The sequence below is a fragment of the Nomascus leucogenys genome, chromosome 21, assembly GCF_006542625.1.
Source record: "Nomascus leucogenys isolate Asia chromosome 21, Asia_NLE_v1, whole genome shotgun sequence".
Taxonomy (NCBI): Eukaryota; Metazoa; Chordata; class Mammalia; order Primates; family Hylobatidae; genus Nomascus; species Nomascus leucogenys.
In genome coordinates, this window is record NC_044401.1 from 11204573 (window position 1) to 11220972 (window position 16400).

Sequence of the window (16400 nt, forward strand, 5' to 3'; positions counted from 1 at the left end):
GCAGGCCCATGAAATAAGTCAAGAAAAATGAATCAAAAGCATACGAATTGGAAAGAGATGCAAATATTTTTGATAGATAATAGAATAATCTACATAGAAAATCCCAAGGAATCTACTTCGTATTTTCAAAGTGGGTAAAAAGCTGTAGAACCAACCTTTATTAAAATTAATTATCATATAGCAATCAGTTTCACACTCAACTGATATTTGATATATATTCCGTCACATAAATTTATAATGAAATTATTTTTCCAATAAATTGGTGGTGAAAATAAACTATATTGGTCGAATCACTTAATTTCCTGATGGTACACAATAGATCACATGAAATATATGTTCATTTGCACTTGACAATCCTCTTATAGGAACTTTCCTCCTTTAGATACCCGTAAAGTTCTCCGCCTCACTTTCTCAAGTCTTACAGCAAATTTCACCTTCTCAAAGAAGCCTTTCTCAAAAGAATGAGAACATAAGTCACAGACTCGTAGAAAATATTTGTAAAAAAACACATCCAATAAAGGATTGTTATTCAAAGTATACAAAAACTCTTAAAACTCAACAATAAGAAAACAAATTTAAAAATGGGCCAAAGACCTTAACAAACTCCTCATGAAAGAACATTTACAGATGGAAAATAGGATATGAAAAGATGTTCCACATCATATGTCATCAGAGAAATGCAAATTAAAACACAATGAGATAACACTACACACTTATTAGAATGATCGAAATCCAAGTGCTGACAAGGATGTGGAGCAATAAGAAATCTCATTCATTACTGATGGAAATGTAAAATGATACAGCCACTTTGGAAGACAATTTGTCTACTCACAAAACTAAATATAGTCTTACCATACAAATCAGGAATCATCCTCTGTGGCTTCTACTCAAAGGAGTTGAAAACTATTGTCCACAAAAGTCTGCACACAGATGTTTATAGCAGCTTTATTTATAATTTCAAAACCTGGATGAAACCAAGATGTACTTCAGTAGTTGAATGGATAATAAAATGTAGTATATCCATGCAATGGAATATTATTTCATGCTAAAAATAAATGAATTGTTAAGCCATAAAAAATGGAAGAAACTAAGATGCATAATACTAACTAAAAGAAGCCAATCTGAAAAGATTACATATTGTATGATTCTGACTATATGACATTCTGGAAAAGGTAAAACTGTGGAGACAGTAAAAATATCAATAGTTGCCAGGGGTTGGGTGGTGGGAATGGTTAAACAGGTGGAACACAGAAAATTTTTAGGGCAGTGAAACACTTCTGTATGATACTATAATGTTGCATACATATTATTATGCATTTGTCCAAACCCATAGAATGTAGAACACTAACAGTGAACCCTAATGTGAACTGTGGGCTTTGGGTGATAATGAAGTGTCAATGTAGGATGATCAATTGTAATCAATGTGCTACTCCAGTGGAGGATGTTGATTAGGAAGGCTGTGCATGTGTGGGGGCAGGGAGAATATGAAAAACATCTTTGTAGCTTCCTCTCTCAATTTTGCTGTGAATCTAAAACTGCTTTAAAAAATAAAGTCCTTGATGGTTACCAGAGACTGAAAAGTGTAGTGGGTGGTGGGAAAAGGAATGGTTAATAGGTACAACATGTAATTAGATGGAATGAGTAAAATCTAGTATTTGATAGCACAACAGGATGACTACAGTCAACAATAATTTATTATCAGTTGAAAAATAACTAAAAGAGTATATTTGGATTCTTGGCAACACAAAGAAAGAATACATGTTTGAGGTGATTGATACCCAATTTACCCTGAGATTATTATGCATTGTAAGCCTATATCAAGATATCTCATGTACCACATAAATACATACACCTAGCATGTACCCACACAAAAAAGACTTTAATAAAAGAAACAATACAGAAAGGTTAACTTTTTATAAAGGGAAGGCCTTCCTTGGCCACCCTATCTAAAGCAACTCTTTCTTACCCTTTTCCAGTCTAATACGATCTCCTATTTTATTTTTAATTTTAAAGTATTCATTATTTTCTGAATTGTGCACACACATACAAACACAACTATAATATTTATTGTCTGACTGTTCCGATAAATATAACTTTCTTGAGAGCAGAGTTGCACTTCCTTTGTTCACAGATATATACTATTATCTAGAATACAGTGCACATTTGAAGCTCAACAAACCTTTAAGTTAGCTTATTAATAGTTTATCATATCTGATATTTCTTTGTTCAATTATTCCTTTGTGTACTATTTATTTACTTTCTAGAATGTAAACTTTTAAGAATAGTTGTCTCACTTACTGCTGTATCCCCAGATTTTACAACAGTTCACAGCACACAGGAGACCTTATTTTTCTAAAATCATAGAAAGTATCTATGAATCCACACTTAAAATTACGTAATGAATTTAAAATGTTTTTTTCTGAAACATCTATCTTAAATAGAAAATTATTTCTTGAGAGCATTATTTCTCTACTGAGATTCATAATTTTGGAAAGAAGCATTCATGGGTCTGTTAATCAGATTTTATGGACAGGAAAGGAGAGGTGTCACTTAGAACCTAGCACTCCCGCCTAGAACTGGTGGAAGATGATAAAGTTCTACTATTGTGATAAGTAGCCCAATATCTTACTAATTTTCAAAGAATAAACAGTTCCATTATTAGAAAATGTGCTTTGAGAAGTTTGGTAAAAATAGTTTCTGAAGCCAATTGATGTTGAATATTATCAGCTTCAGTGAAGCATTTTCATAGTAGCTGTGGGTGAGTTTGTGTTTCTTCCTTCCTAATGTTATTCTAGTCTTTTTCAGGCTTTAGAAAAAGTGTTAAATTACTATGAGGATGGTGCATTATGCAATTCTGTTTCCTTAGAAAATATCAAAGATAGTCATGTCCACAGGGTGCCTTGAGAAAAACAGATTTTTATGTACTTTCCATTATCACTCCAAGCCTGTTTTACTCTATGCCTGAGATCCATGACTTTTAAAATTGATAGTTCCTTCAAAAAATGAACTGGTTAAGATAGTCAATCTCTGTTCTTGTATTTATAAAATAAATCTTTCTATGAAAGCCAGGTACATTCATCTCTGTCATATTTATCTCTCTGCACCTCCATGAGAAAAGGCTTGTGCTCATCATGACTCCTTTAGTAAGAGTTTTCACTTAATGTCGTCCTATTTGCTTACACTTTTCCACCTCATTTTTTTTTTCTTTTCAGGAAGTTTATTTTTTACACTGTACTACCATAATTTCTAATAATTAAAATACTGTTACCATTTTATTTTCTTCTTCCCTGTTGATTAAGGGATAAGAACAAATAAAAACAATTGATCCTCCATCAGCATTTTGAGGATGCAAATTTTAAAATACATTGTCCTGACTCCTTTTTACAAGTTAGAGTACAAAAGAATATTAGAAAGATAAGCAATTAAGACTCTGATCATTTCATTGTAGCCATGTCATTCTTTATGAGTGTGCTTTGTAGATAATCGCTGAATTTAAAAACCTAGATTATTAAAACCACTTGCCCAAAAAATGCTATATTTAGTTATCTCTTTAAGAAATAATCTACAGATTGCCCTTGACTTAAGATGGTTCAGTGTAATGATTGTTTAACTTTACAATGATATGAAAGTGATACACATTCAGTAGAAGCCACATTTCAATACAATATTCAATAAATTACATGAGATATTTGACATTCTATTAAAAATCAGCTTTGTGTTAGGTGGTTTTACCCAACTGTAGGCTAATATAAGTGTTCTGGGCACATGTGAGGTATAGTAAGCTATGCTATAGTGTTTGGTGGGTTAGATGTACTAAGCATATTATTGACATATGATATGCTCAGTTTAGGATGGATTTATGAAGATGTAACCCCATCATAAGTTGAGGAGCATCCGTACAGGGTTTACTCATTAATAATATTTCAACAAAATTTCCTGCAAGTATCTGCTCCTTGTTTTTGTCTCTATTTTTCTTCGTTTGCCAATACAACTAAATTGACCCATCATTTGGTGCTAGATAAAACCTTGAATTAGTGGCCATGATTTCTAAAAGAGACTGTTTCTACTAAGGCTTTGCTCTCACACAGTTTAGAAATAATTGTCCTTTGTGATAAACATCAAGGATAGTCATTGCTTTTGAGGTTAAGGCTATAATAATCCTGAATGGCAACAGCTCAAAACTTGGCTTTAAATCTCTGGAAATTCCTTATCTCTTCCTGTTGTCCCCCTTTAGGGTCAATGTACAAAGTCAATCCATGTTGCGTGTGTGTGTGTGCGCGTGCATGTCTGTGTTTGCGTCAGACATATGAAGCCAAGTTTTCTGTGGTTCTGAGTAAACAACTTCTGGCTTCAAGAAGCTAACACTATAGCCACTCTGCAGAGTACTAAAAGAGCATTTCAGCAATTGAAGTTATAATGTTTCAATCAAGGGAGAGATGCTAATAGGATAGGGATATTTACTGATAAGCTACTGAAATAGACTGTCTATAAGATAAATTTTCTAAGATATTCATAAATACTTCATGTGGTTTGCTTTAGACACTTTTTTATTTCTTTCCATTTTCCCCTGCCCATTTCAACTAATATATTTGTGAATGCATATGTGTATACTTGCATGATGTATTTTTTTTTTTTGAAGTTAAATATTAGGTCAATTTCCAGTGTTCAAATGGCATCCAATTTTCTGAATCCTTCTGTCACAGGTTCTCTTTTATTAAGGCTGATTATTGATCAAATAGACTTGTCTCTTCTTATAATTACATCCCTATAGTTACTTAGCTCTTTAATGACTTCCCTTCTTCATAACTGACAAAATAAGATGCCTCCTCTGTTTTCTTTTTTAAGAAGCTAATGTATCATTATCCCTGTAGGTTGAACTGATCAATTTCTCTGCTTAAAGATGTGTTTGGATACTCTCATTTTCTATACTAGTTTCAATACTTCTATTTATTGCTTGATGCCTGAGGAAAAGAAAGTTCTACATAAAATAACATTTAAGGAAGATAAGTTTCTCATTCAATCATTTTTAGTAGCTAAAATATTTCTTCCAGATTTTAACTTTTTCCTTAGTCTCTGACTCTGCCTTAAGGAGCAAAATGCTACAACACTTCCAAAGCAACTTAAAGAACTGTCAATGAAAGTCAGAGGATAGGTATTCGGAACATTTCCCTCATGCACAAGTCAATTGGTATGTGCCAATTGGAAATATAATAGTGGTGCTAATAGCAGGCTAGCTGATAAAGGACAAGAGCAGAAGTAGGTAGCAATTGGAACCCAACAGCCCGTGTGACTCCTATGTGAAATTCTGTGATATAATCAACAGATGAGTATTGAGTAGTATTTGAAGAACAGTAGGCTGCTTACTTAAACATAGGAGTGGGAAAAAAATTTGAATTTTTTTAAGTTTCACATTTGCAAGAGAATAGGAACTTAAAGTCAAATTTAGCACTTTCAAGTCCTGCCTACTTTGCAAAGCCTTCTGAATTCTGCAGAATGCTGAATTAAATTTAAACCAACATCCACTGCTTGCCCCTAATCTCCCAGTTATGCTAAGAAATCAATTATCAGATGACTTTCCTGAATTCTTCTATCAATACTACCCCAAATGCCATCACAACTAAAACAATAAAAGTATGGACATTTAAGCTTTTGCAAAGTTCCATGAGTTTGAAAAAGACACAGCTTGGCTAGTGGGTGGATTTATAAAACAATTTTTTTTTTGGTGCATCTTCAGTTTTCTTTTTTCTTCTAGGTTCCATTTGGTTACCTATTTCCTCCATTTTTCTCACACTTTATACCTTTGCACTTGTTTCTTGGTTAGATCGTCTTTTTAAGTCTCTAATTGAAGAGGCCACCTGCGGATGGTGCCTACTGTCTGGTAACACTGCCATTGAAAATTCCCTGTTTCTCTTGCACTGGGGTTTTATGCAATTTCACCAGCCTCAATTTTTAAATTTCACACTGGCAAAATATAGACTTCCATGAGAATGGAAAATATAGAAATTACTCAGGTTAATGGTGTGCAGCAATATGTTAAGAAAAAGAAATTGTAATCTATTTTGATTGTAGACAGACTTTAATCCATCCTTACTGTCAGTGCAGTCATGGCCTGCCTTATTTATTCCGACTTTATGATTGCCACCACATTCAATTGGCCTTCTAAATGTCAGTCTAAGCCACCTCAGCCAGCGCACTATTTCTTCTTGTTACTTTTTCTTTCGTCTTTTTTTTTTTCCTTTGCCTCGGGATTCTCCAGAACTCCAACCATCAGTTCTTCAACTTCCCTCACCAATGTTCATGGACAATCTAGGAAGACTCTAATGGCAGAATTTATAAAGAAATTGTGAACAAAGGAAAGGTTACCTACCTCAGTGCTTCTTTTTTCTACTAACAGAGAGCAGAGATGGTTCCACAACGTTATTACCACCCTCTCTGACCATTCCTCCTTTGTTCTTTACTTCAACATATGAGCCATTTGCTTATTTATTCATTTTTTATTCTTTGTACCCACTACATGATAGGCACTATACTATATTTTAGGGGTACAGCAGTGAGCAAAAAATATGAGAAATTCCTTGCTTTTTTTAGGCATGCAGGTTGGCATAGGAAGATAGACAGCAATAAAAGAATCACATGAATGAATATAAAATCGCTCTGTGATAAATGCTGCAAAGAGTAGATGATGCTACAATGGAGTAAACAGGGAAAATGAACCTGGTCATGGAAAATACTGGGAACTGACAGTTGACCTGAATCTGAAGAAAGATGGAGAGTTAGCTAGGCCAGAAGGGAGAAAGCGAGATGCACTGGGCTGAATAGCATCACCCTAATTTATGTCTATAGGGAACTGTATTATATGACCTTTTTTGAAAATAGTGTCTTTGGAAATGCAATCAATTTAAGATGAGGTCATAGTGTATGAGAATGGGCTCTAATCCAAAGACCAGTGTCCTTTTCATAAGAGGGAAATTTGATCACAAATATGCAAAGAAAGAAGATGATGTGAAGACATATAGAGAGAAGGCCATGTGAAGACTGAGGCCAAGACTGGATTCTTAGTCTCCAAGCTGAGGCATGCCAAGGACTGCTGGCAACAAGCAGAGTCTAAGAGAAAGTCATGAGATTGTTTCTCCCGCAGAGTCAGAAACTGACCCAGATGACAGATCATTATCCTCCAGAACTTTGAGAGAAGAAATTTCTGTTGTTTTAAGCACTCAGTACTTAAACTTTGTAACTTTGTTAGGGCAGATCTAAAAAACTGATATTAGGTAGAAAGAGTTGGAAAAAAAAAAAAAAACTAGAGAGAATATAAAAAGGCCCTATAGCTGCAGAGACTGTGGTGTCTGGAGTGGGGCATAATTGTGAAGAGCATAATTGACTGATCTCAGCTGCTCCTATATGTAGTCTCTCCTTCATTCACTCTGAGATTACAGTTCTTACAGAGCACTCTCAGTCAATGAAAGATCATGATGGGGCTATAAGTGCAGGTACATTTCTGTGAGATAGAAATTCTTTCATTAACTCAAGAACTTCCAATCAAACTGGTTGAAACTTTCTTAGAACTGTACTGCAGCCTATGACTCTTCCTATATGATTTTCCTTTCTTCCCTTTCTCCTTCACGGGTGTTACACTTACATTGTGGTATTAAGGCTTCCCTAGCCTCATGTTCCCTTTCCTTTACTCTTTTCAGGAGTTCCTTCCAAAATTATCTGGCACATCTCATTCCATCTTGATGTCTGCTTCTCAGGGGACATGAATGAACACAAGTGGTGTTAGCTGTGATCCAAAAAATAGGCAATAATAATAGGGTTTGTAATTGTCTCATTCAGCACCTAGAAGGCAAAGAAGATCTCACTCTGAGTGCCACGTGGAACACCAAACTGATCAAATCCATTGGAAGGAAATACCATCGTAGGCATTTGAAAATATGAGTAGGTTGATTCAGTGGCTACCATGAGAATACAACTTGCAGAACTTCAAATATAAAACAACTTGACCAAGCGCTCCAGATGCTATGCACTGAAATACATCACATTTATCTCCAAGGCTATGCTTTCCATAAACTTACCCCAGCCAATGACTGAACACTTGAAGGGTTGTAAGGCAGGCATGCTCCTGGCTGGCAGACATAGAAGACATAATAGGCAATTTTATCTGTAGGACGCTCTGTTGGGCATGACAACGATTCCTTAGACTTTGTAACAGTGTAGGACACCTTTACCCATCTTCCTTCCCTCTCAGCTCCATATTGTCTTATAGTTCTCCTACCATTTTCTGTCTCTACCTCAATTTTCTCTCACCAATACTTTCCTAATACACTCTTGCAATTTTTATTTTTTTTGAGATGGAGTCTCACCCTTTCGCCCAGGCTGGAGTGCAGCGGTGCGAATAGGCTCACTGCAACCTCCACCTCCCAGGTTAAAGTGATTATCCTGCCTCAGCCTGCCCAGTAACTGAGACCACAATAAATAGCTTCTCAACTGTCTCTGCACTTCACATTACTCTCTGAGATTCAAAATCCCAGGAAGTAGTGATTGGCTGATCCTGAATATGTGTGTGTAAGGCCAATGACAGAAAATCACTATTATTTTCTTATTTAGAGGAAGGCAGTGCACTGCATTCTACAAATATTGCATGTGATGAGGAGTTAAACCAACTATGTAGAGGGTTAGACAGTTGAAAGCAAACAAACAAAATTATTAACAACAAATGCACACTGAAACTTATTGGTAAATAGGGAAAAAAACTTTAGGACTTCAAAAGTAAAGCTAAATTTTATTAAAAATAATGTTTTTTGTCATACACTTAACACAAATTAAACTGTGCATTAAGTTCTAGAAATCATGAATTGTATATATGTGGTTATTCCAGCCGAATTGTATATTAGCCCAATGTAATATTCTTAAATTTTAACATTTAAAACACAACAATAAAGATGACAGTTTCTTCAAATTATTCAAGAACTTTATCAATTTCCCTGAGAGCTTCCTCTAATCCTTTATATTCAAGTCATTCTGTTTTTAAATACCAGTCATATCATTAATTTTAAATTTATTTTTAACTGATTTAATTATGCCAGTACAAGAGAGAGTAGAGTGTTGTGTCCTCTGATTCAGATTGCCAGAATTTGAAGCCTAGCTCATTCCTTCTGAGATAAATTACAGAGACGAGTTACTAACCTCTGTATGAATTATTTTCTCCGTCTAAAAGTGGGGATACAGTAGCTCTTTGGTAGACTTCCCGTGAGGACTAAAAATAGGTATATATTTTAGGACACTGCCTGACACATAGAAAGTGTTCAATACTGCTATCATACTCCTTATTTGGTAGTATTTTGTCTGACATTTCAGAATATCTCCAACATCACTTCCTTGGACTTTCTAAAACCATGCATCAGTTGCAAGCATTACAATTTAAGCTTGCAAGTTATTTACAATTTTAATAGTTTTTTCCAATGCTCATGATAGACAGAGAGATAGATAATAGAAAGTAGTTAGATGTAGGCCGGGCACGGTGGCTCACACCTGTAATCCCAGCACTTTGGGAGGCCAACGTGGGCAGATCACCTGAGGTCGGGAGTTTGAGACCAGCCTGACCAACACGGAGAAACCCCGTCTCTACTAAAAATACAAAATTAGCTGGGCGTGATGGCACATGCCTGTAATCCCAGCTACTGAGGAGGCTGAGGCAGGAGAATCACTTGAACCCGGAAGGCAGAGGTTGTGGTGAGCCAAGATCATGCCATTGCACTCCAGCCTGGGTGACAAGAGTGAAACTCTGTCTCAAAAAAAAAAAAAAAAAAATAGAAAAGAAAAGAAAAGAAAGAAAGTAGTTAGATGTCTGTTTGCACATTAGCAAGAAATTTATTTAAATGTTGACAAATTAATTGATGTAATAGGTGATGATAAATGTTATGTTTAACAGGAATGTCTGAGTGGGGACTAATTGAATAAATGGTGGTTTAATTAGTGAATATTTGTATATTATGACTATGTATGTATGCATTTCAATTGTAGATTTGTGGAAAGGAGAATCACAGTTCCATTAAGTAAAAAGGAGGTGGTTGAGTAGGTGTTTTCCAGACCAAAGTTTTACTTTATATTTTTTAAATTACTAATATTTTTTTTTCCATTTGTTAACAGTTTGAAAACAATTATTTTAAAATGTAAAAACATTTTCTTCCTATTCTGCAGTTGGCCAAAGGCTCATAGAAGTGATATTCTTTCAGATAAACTGGATTTTAAATACCGTGATCATAATCACTGTTGAAAAACAATATAGAAAATATTTTTAATGAAATCATATATAGATTTTTTGAGGGTCTCAGATAAATGTTTTCAAGAACATTTTATTATGTAATTTTGGCATTAGGCAGAACTTTGGAGAATTTTTTCCCATTTCTCCTAGGATACAGACTAAAGTCCTTACCGCATTGTAAAATGGCGTGCTTGCCTCTCCATTCTCATCTCACCATTTTCTAGTATTTGCTTTCTGCTCTTCAGAACAGCAGTCTTTTCAAAATTTTCTCTTATAGATTATGCTGTTTCTTGCAACAGGTTATTTACACTGGCTAGTCCCTCCTCCCAGATTACATTTTCTCCACCCCTACCTTTGCCTATTAATTTTTATTCATTCTCAAAATCTCAGTTTCAGTTTTATGTTCCTGGGAAGTCTTTTCTGACCATCAATTTTTCAGTGCTTTCAGAGAACTAGATTTCTTTGCTTCATGGCAATTCTTATTTATTAGTGTGGTTATTTTATGAATGTCTTTTATACTCCACAGATTATAAGCATCATAAAATCAGAAAGCACAATTTTATTGTTTCTGGCTGTAACTCAATGCCTAGCAGGGTTCTGGTCTCATAGTAGGTGTTCAATATACGTTATCACATAGATACAGAGAGATATTTTGTGCAAAATAAAGTTAGTGGATGGGCTTCATTGAGTCAATGAGCTCACTTAAATTTTACGCAGTTTTATGAGGGTGTATCAATAGTTTTTAGTAAATTCATGCTAGTGCCGTTATCCTAGCATTGAGGAAAATTAAGATTCAAAAAATTTAAGATTCTTCTCAAAGTTATTAAGCCAATAAGAAAAAAAGCTAGAGTTTAAATCTAGTCTTTCTGCTTTCAATTCCAGGACTTAATTTACTACACTATATTACATGTTTTAACATTTATTCAAACAGCAACATTTTAAAAACACGTGGTATATACTACATACTGTACAAAGTGCTGAGGATTCAGAGAGAAAAAACAGACAATTTCTAGATGCTACTCATAGAATGATGTTTACAATGAAAAATGCATTCATTGCATACAAAATGATACCAAAATTAGAATATTTGCAGCTCAGAATTTAGCAGTCCCAGAAAAAAACGTACATACATACACATGTAAAATCGTATATTATTTTCACAGACCATCTTCGAATGCTTTTATATTTGTTTTTCTACAACAACCCTATGAGTTGTTTCTATAGTGTAATTCCCCTCATTTTTAAAATAAGGAACCTAAAATATTAGTAAGTTATTCAAAATTAAATATCTATTTAGGAGATATAAGAGTTGTAGTCAAGACTGGAAACTAGAACCCCTGGAACTAAGTGTCCTGAAGTGGGCTTTTCTAAAAAGATTGATGCCATTAAAGAAATAATATCTTAGGGTAATAGAAAAACTCAAGCTCCCAGGCTGCTAAACAAAGGATAATTTTCTCATTGTGATAAAAAATGATGGTAATGATTATGATCTTCTCATATATTTTGTAATGATTCAGATGACCTTTTGAATGTCATAATATAGAAAATCTATTGTTAGTAGTGTATTTTTAATCACAATATTGCTGATTAATTATGGATATCTTGATGTTTTGTCAACTTCAGTGTATTGGGTGTGAAGACAAATTTGGGCATATGCTGAAGAACTCTTTGTCTTCTTGTAAATACACAGGTAGTACGGGTTCCTTCTCTATTACTTTTTGAGGTAAAAAAAATCCAGTCTTAGACTAAGATAAAAGGGACAGCTATGACACCTGCTTCAATTCATATTATTTCACAGTCAAGCTTAATTCTGAGGTGCATCAGCAACCCCTTTCCAATTCTTCCTTGATTATTCAAATTCCACATGCTTTCAATGCCTAGACTCATTCTTTTTTGAATGAGTATTCAATGAAGTATGCCAGCTCATACCAATTTGATCTCTTCCTTCCCAAATTTTTTTGGGTCTATGACAATGACTCTCAGCCTATTTTTATCTAAGAAATAATAGACATTTGCATTCATAATTTACTCCCTAGGCATACCCATATTATGATAATTCAAAAAATTTTTGCAACAATATAAATATAAAGCAAATGGTTGCACAATATTTTCCAACATCACATGCATGAGTATTTACAAGATGAATAAATACAAATAGCCTTTCAAAATCGTTAAACATGAAAACCTTTAACATACTAACACTTAGATAGTACTTTCCATATGCCAGGAACTCTAAGTCATTTACTCCTCACAACATCTTGATAAGGCAGGAATATTACTATCCCCATTTTACAGATGAGAAATACAAAAAGGTTAAATGAATTGCTCAAGAAGCACAACTAGTAAATTACAAAGCTAAAATTTGAATTCATTCACCCTAATCCAAAGAACTCTAAACCAATAATTGATGTTTAAGTTGTGTGCACAATTTCTAGATCTTACAAGCTGCAACTGCAACTCCTTTTTTCCAATCAGAAAACATACCAGATTGCAACTGAATGAAATATTGCTTTTTTAAGAAAAAGAGAAAATTATTCAAAATTTTTGAGAATTGGAACTTTTAGGAAAAGCAGATTTTTTAGGTATAGCTTGTAACTGACGTATTAATAAATGTAAGTCCAACCAAAGCCACACTTTGTCAATTGATCATAAAGTATTTTACATTTTTCCTTAACAAGTAGTTAAGTCTTAACAGGGTCACTTACTAACTTAGATTATAGAAATTGGGTTTTTATACATCTCAGTATTCAACTGCAACAAATTTGTAAGAAACATGATGGCACAGCCTAGCATTTATGCTGCTCTTACTTGCCAATTATATACTAAGGCAATTGCTGAGTAGACAGTAGGTGTTTAATTGGTTAAAAAAAACTTTCTGACTTACCTTGTTAACTCTACCTAAGAAGGTGTAGTTTTTCAAACTTGCCTGCACATTACAATCAACAAGAAGGCTGTTTAAAACACAAATATCAAGTGTCACCCTCCCTGAGATTCTGACTTAATTTGCCTTAAGTGGATGTGCTCCTTAGCTGATGCCATTGTGCTGTGAAGGCTAAGAACCATGCAAGTGATTACTTTCAGAGTAACCAGCACTGAAGGAGGCATTAACTCTGGATGGAAGAAAGGAGTGGCAATAGAAAAGGGTAAGGAGAAGAAGAAAGTTAAAGAGAAAAAGTCATTCATTTATACCTTCATCCTTAATAACTCTTAAAATGAATCATGTTTTTTCCCTACAAAGGCTTTTTGCAATCATTTGCACTTCAGATTTTCATGTAGAGTGTAGGCAGTTTCAACCTCCAGAATAGTCCTCCTGAACAATAATTTTAGATTTTAGATAATACTGAGAGAATTTTCTTTTTACTTAGAATTAAAATCAAATTATCTTAGACCACATTTTCAGGAAAATTATATTCACTTGTTGGGTATATGAAAGCACACATCAGTGAATAAAAATTCGTGGAATTATGGTCCTCAGTCTTCAACTTTCTTTCTGTTGAAGCTGGGTTCTGATTAGCATCCAACTCAGCCCTTTTAGAGCAGGGCCATTAGCCTTCGAAGTGATCCATTTGAAAAGATCAGTGTGCATACACACTGACGCAGACCTGAATTTGCTTCTACCAGCCCTGTTCTCATATTATTAGAATATGTGACTCATTTGCTGGAATCAAATTTCTAACTTCAGTTCACTCCCTAACTCTCCCACTGATAAATAAATTTCCTTATCAATTAACCTACCGTGTTTTACCCTTTGTTATTTCTTTGTTAGTGCTAAATATTACAAAGACTCTAAAAGTACTTTCACTTCTAGAAGTCACAGGTTATCACAGTTTCTTCTTACTCTGTATCAATGAAAAGGCTTTTTCTTTACCAATGTATGCTGAGTTCATTTAGAGACAAAATCTAACTCATAATCTATTCTGGAAATGTTGATAAATTTGCAAAAGTAAACCTATGAGTTATCTAGAAACCTATTTCCTTGTCTGTAACTTAGCAAAGTCTTACTGGTACAATGGCTTTGAGGCATAAAAGAAAGTTAAGTTTGTGCTTAGAGAAAATAAACTCAGTGACAAAATCAGAAAATCTATTCAATATATCTCATTTTCTGTTGAATATTTCTTTACCAATTCATTTGTTGACAGTTTTGATTATTTTTTGAGCACATAATGTTATTTGTTATTGTTTGTTACCCATGATTCGTTTTTCTTTTGACATGCAAAAAATAAATTAAATTGTATAAACTAGAAAGAATTGATCTATTAAATTATGAAACAGTCATTTCACTCTCATTGTTTATTTCTCTCTTTTTAAAAAATAGGTTTGTAATAAAGTGTGAAGACACTACCCCTTAAATTTACAGTAATATGAAAATTTTCCATCAAAATAATGTTAGGTTGAAAACACCATCTTCAGTGTTCTTATTTATAGATACTAAGTTTTTCCTCTTATGAATTTGATTTTTAATGAAATTTTCTTTAAATCTCAAGACTTGAGTTTTACAATACCATTTTTATCTTTTCCCTATTTAAGTGAAAGAGAATAATAAAAAAGAAGAGGTCCAATTTCAACAATAAAAATCTTGACAAATTCAATTATGTCTTCTATTATCATAATTTATGTATTTCAATGTTTTGCAGGAAAAGTGTTATAAAATTTTATTCATTTTGGTTGTTTTTGTTTATTGTAAAAATCTATGCATAAGTATGTAAGTATGAAAGCCAATTATATATTGATTTCACTGTCAGCTGCTATAACACTTTGTGATCATTCCCAGCCTGTCTCAAATGTAATATGAGATATTTTTCAAAACAGCAAAACAACAAAGTTCTTGCTTATTATTTCAAAGTTCAGAATTATTGTTGACATAGTCATATTGGTGAGAACAAAATATCATGAAAATATTAAGCAAATTTCTATTTGTGTTGTCATTTAATTAACATTATATGTCAATTATACTCATAAAGGATACTCTTCCATCCTTCTCCAATTTTTGTACCAAAAAATGAAGAAAAGAAAACATGCACAGTAAGAGGTTAGGAGAGGAAAAGGGATGAATAAGTAGAGCACAAAGGATTTTTAGGGCAATGAAACTACTCTGTATGATATTATGATGTTGGGTACATGTCATCATGCATTTGTCCAAACCCACAAAATGTACAACACTAAGAGTCAACCCTAATGAAACTATAAACTTTGGATGATAATGACAAGTCAATGTGGGTTCAGCAATTGTACCAAATGTGCCACTCTGGGTACACATGGACATAAAGATGACAACAATAGACACTAGGTGCTAGGAGAAGGAGGAAAGGGGCAAGGATTGAACAACTACCTATTGAATACTATACTCACTACCCGGGTGACTAGTTCCATCATACCCCAGTCCTCAGCATCACACAATATACCCTTGTAACAAACCTCTACATGTATCCCCTGAATCTAAAATAAAAATGGAAAATATATATCAAACTTCATTAAGAGAATGGAAAGAGAACCCACAGACTGGAAAGAAATCATAGTAAAACACATGTTGGTTAAAGGGCTAGTATCAAAATATAAAAATAACTCAAACTCAACAATAAGAAAATGAAGAACCCAATTTAAAACTGGGAGCAAGATTTAAAAAGATCTCACCTCACCAAGAACATATACAGATATAAAATAAGCCTATAAAAATATGCTCAACATCATATGTCATTAAAGAGTTGCAAATGAAAAGAACAGTGAAATACCACTACACACCTTTTACAGTATTCTTGCTAAAACAAAGATAGAACCTCAATCTAATCATGAGAAAACACCATATAAACCCGAAGTGAGAGATATTCTACAAGATAACCTACCAATATTCTTAAAAAATGTTAAGGTTATGAAAGGCAAAATAAGACAATAGAATTGTTAGAGTTGGGAAGAAGCTGAAGGAACACAAGAAGTAAATGCAATATGGAGTTCGAGATCTGAACCTGGTACAGAAAAGGACATAACATTGATAACACAAAATGCCGGTGAAAATGTAGAGCAAGAGAAACTTAAGGTGATGTCAACCAGGTTTTATATTACAAAATTACTATTTTTTTCCTCTACAAGTAATGAGTATCTTGGAAGAGATATTTGGGTATGTAAATACTCTACTTTTCCTCAAACC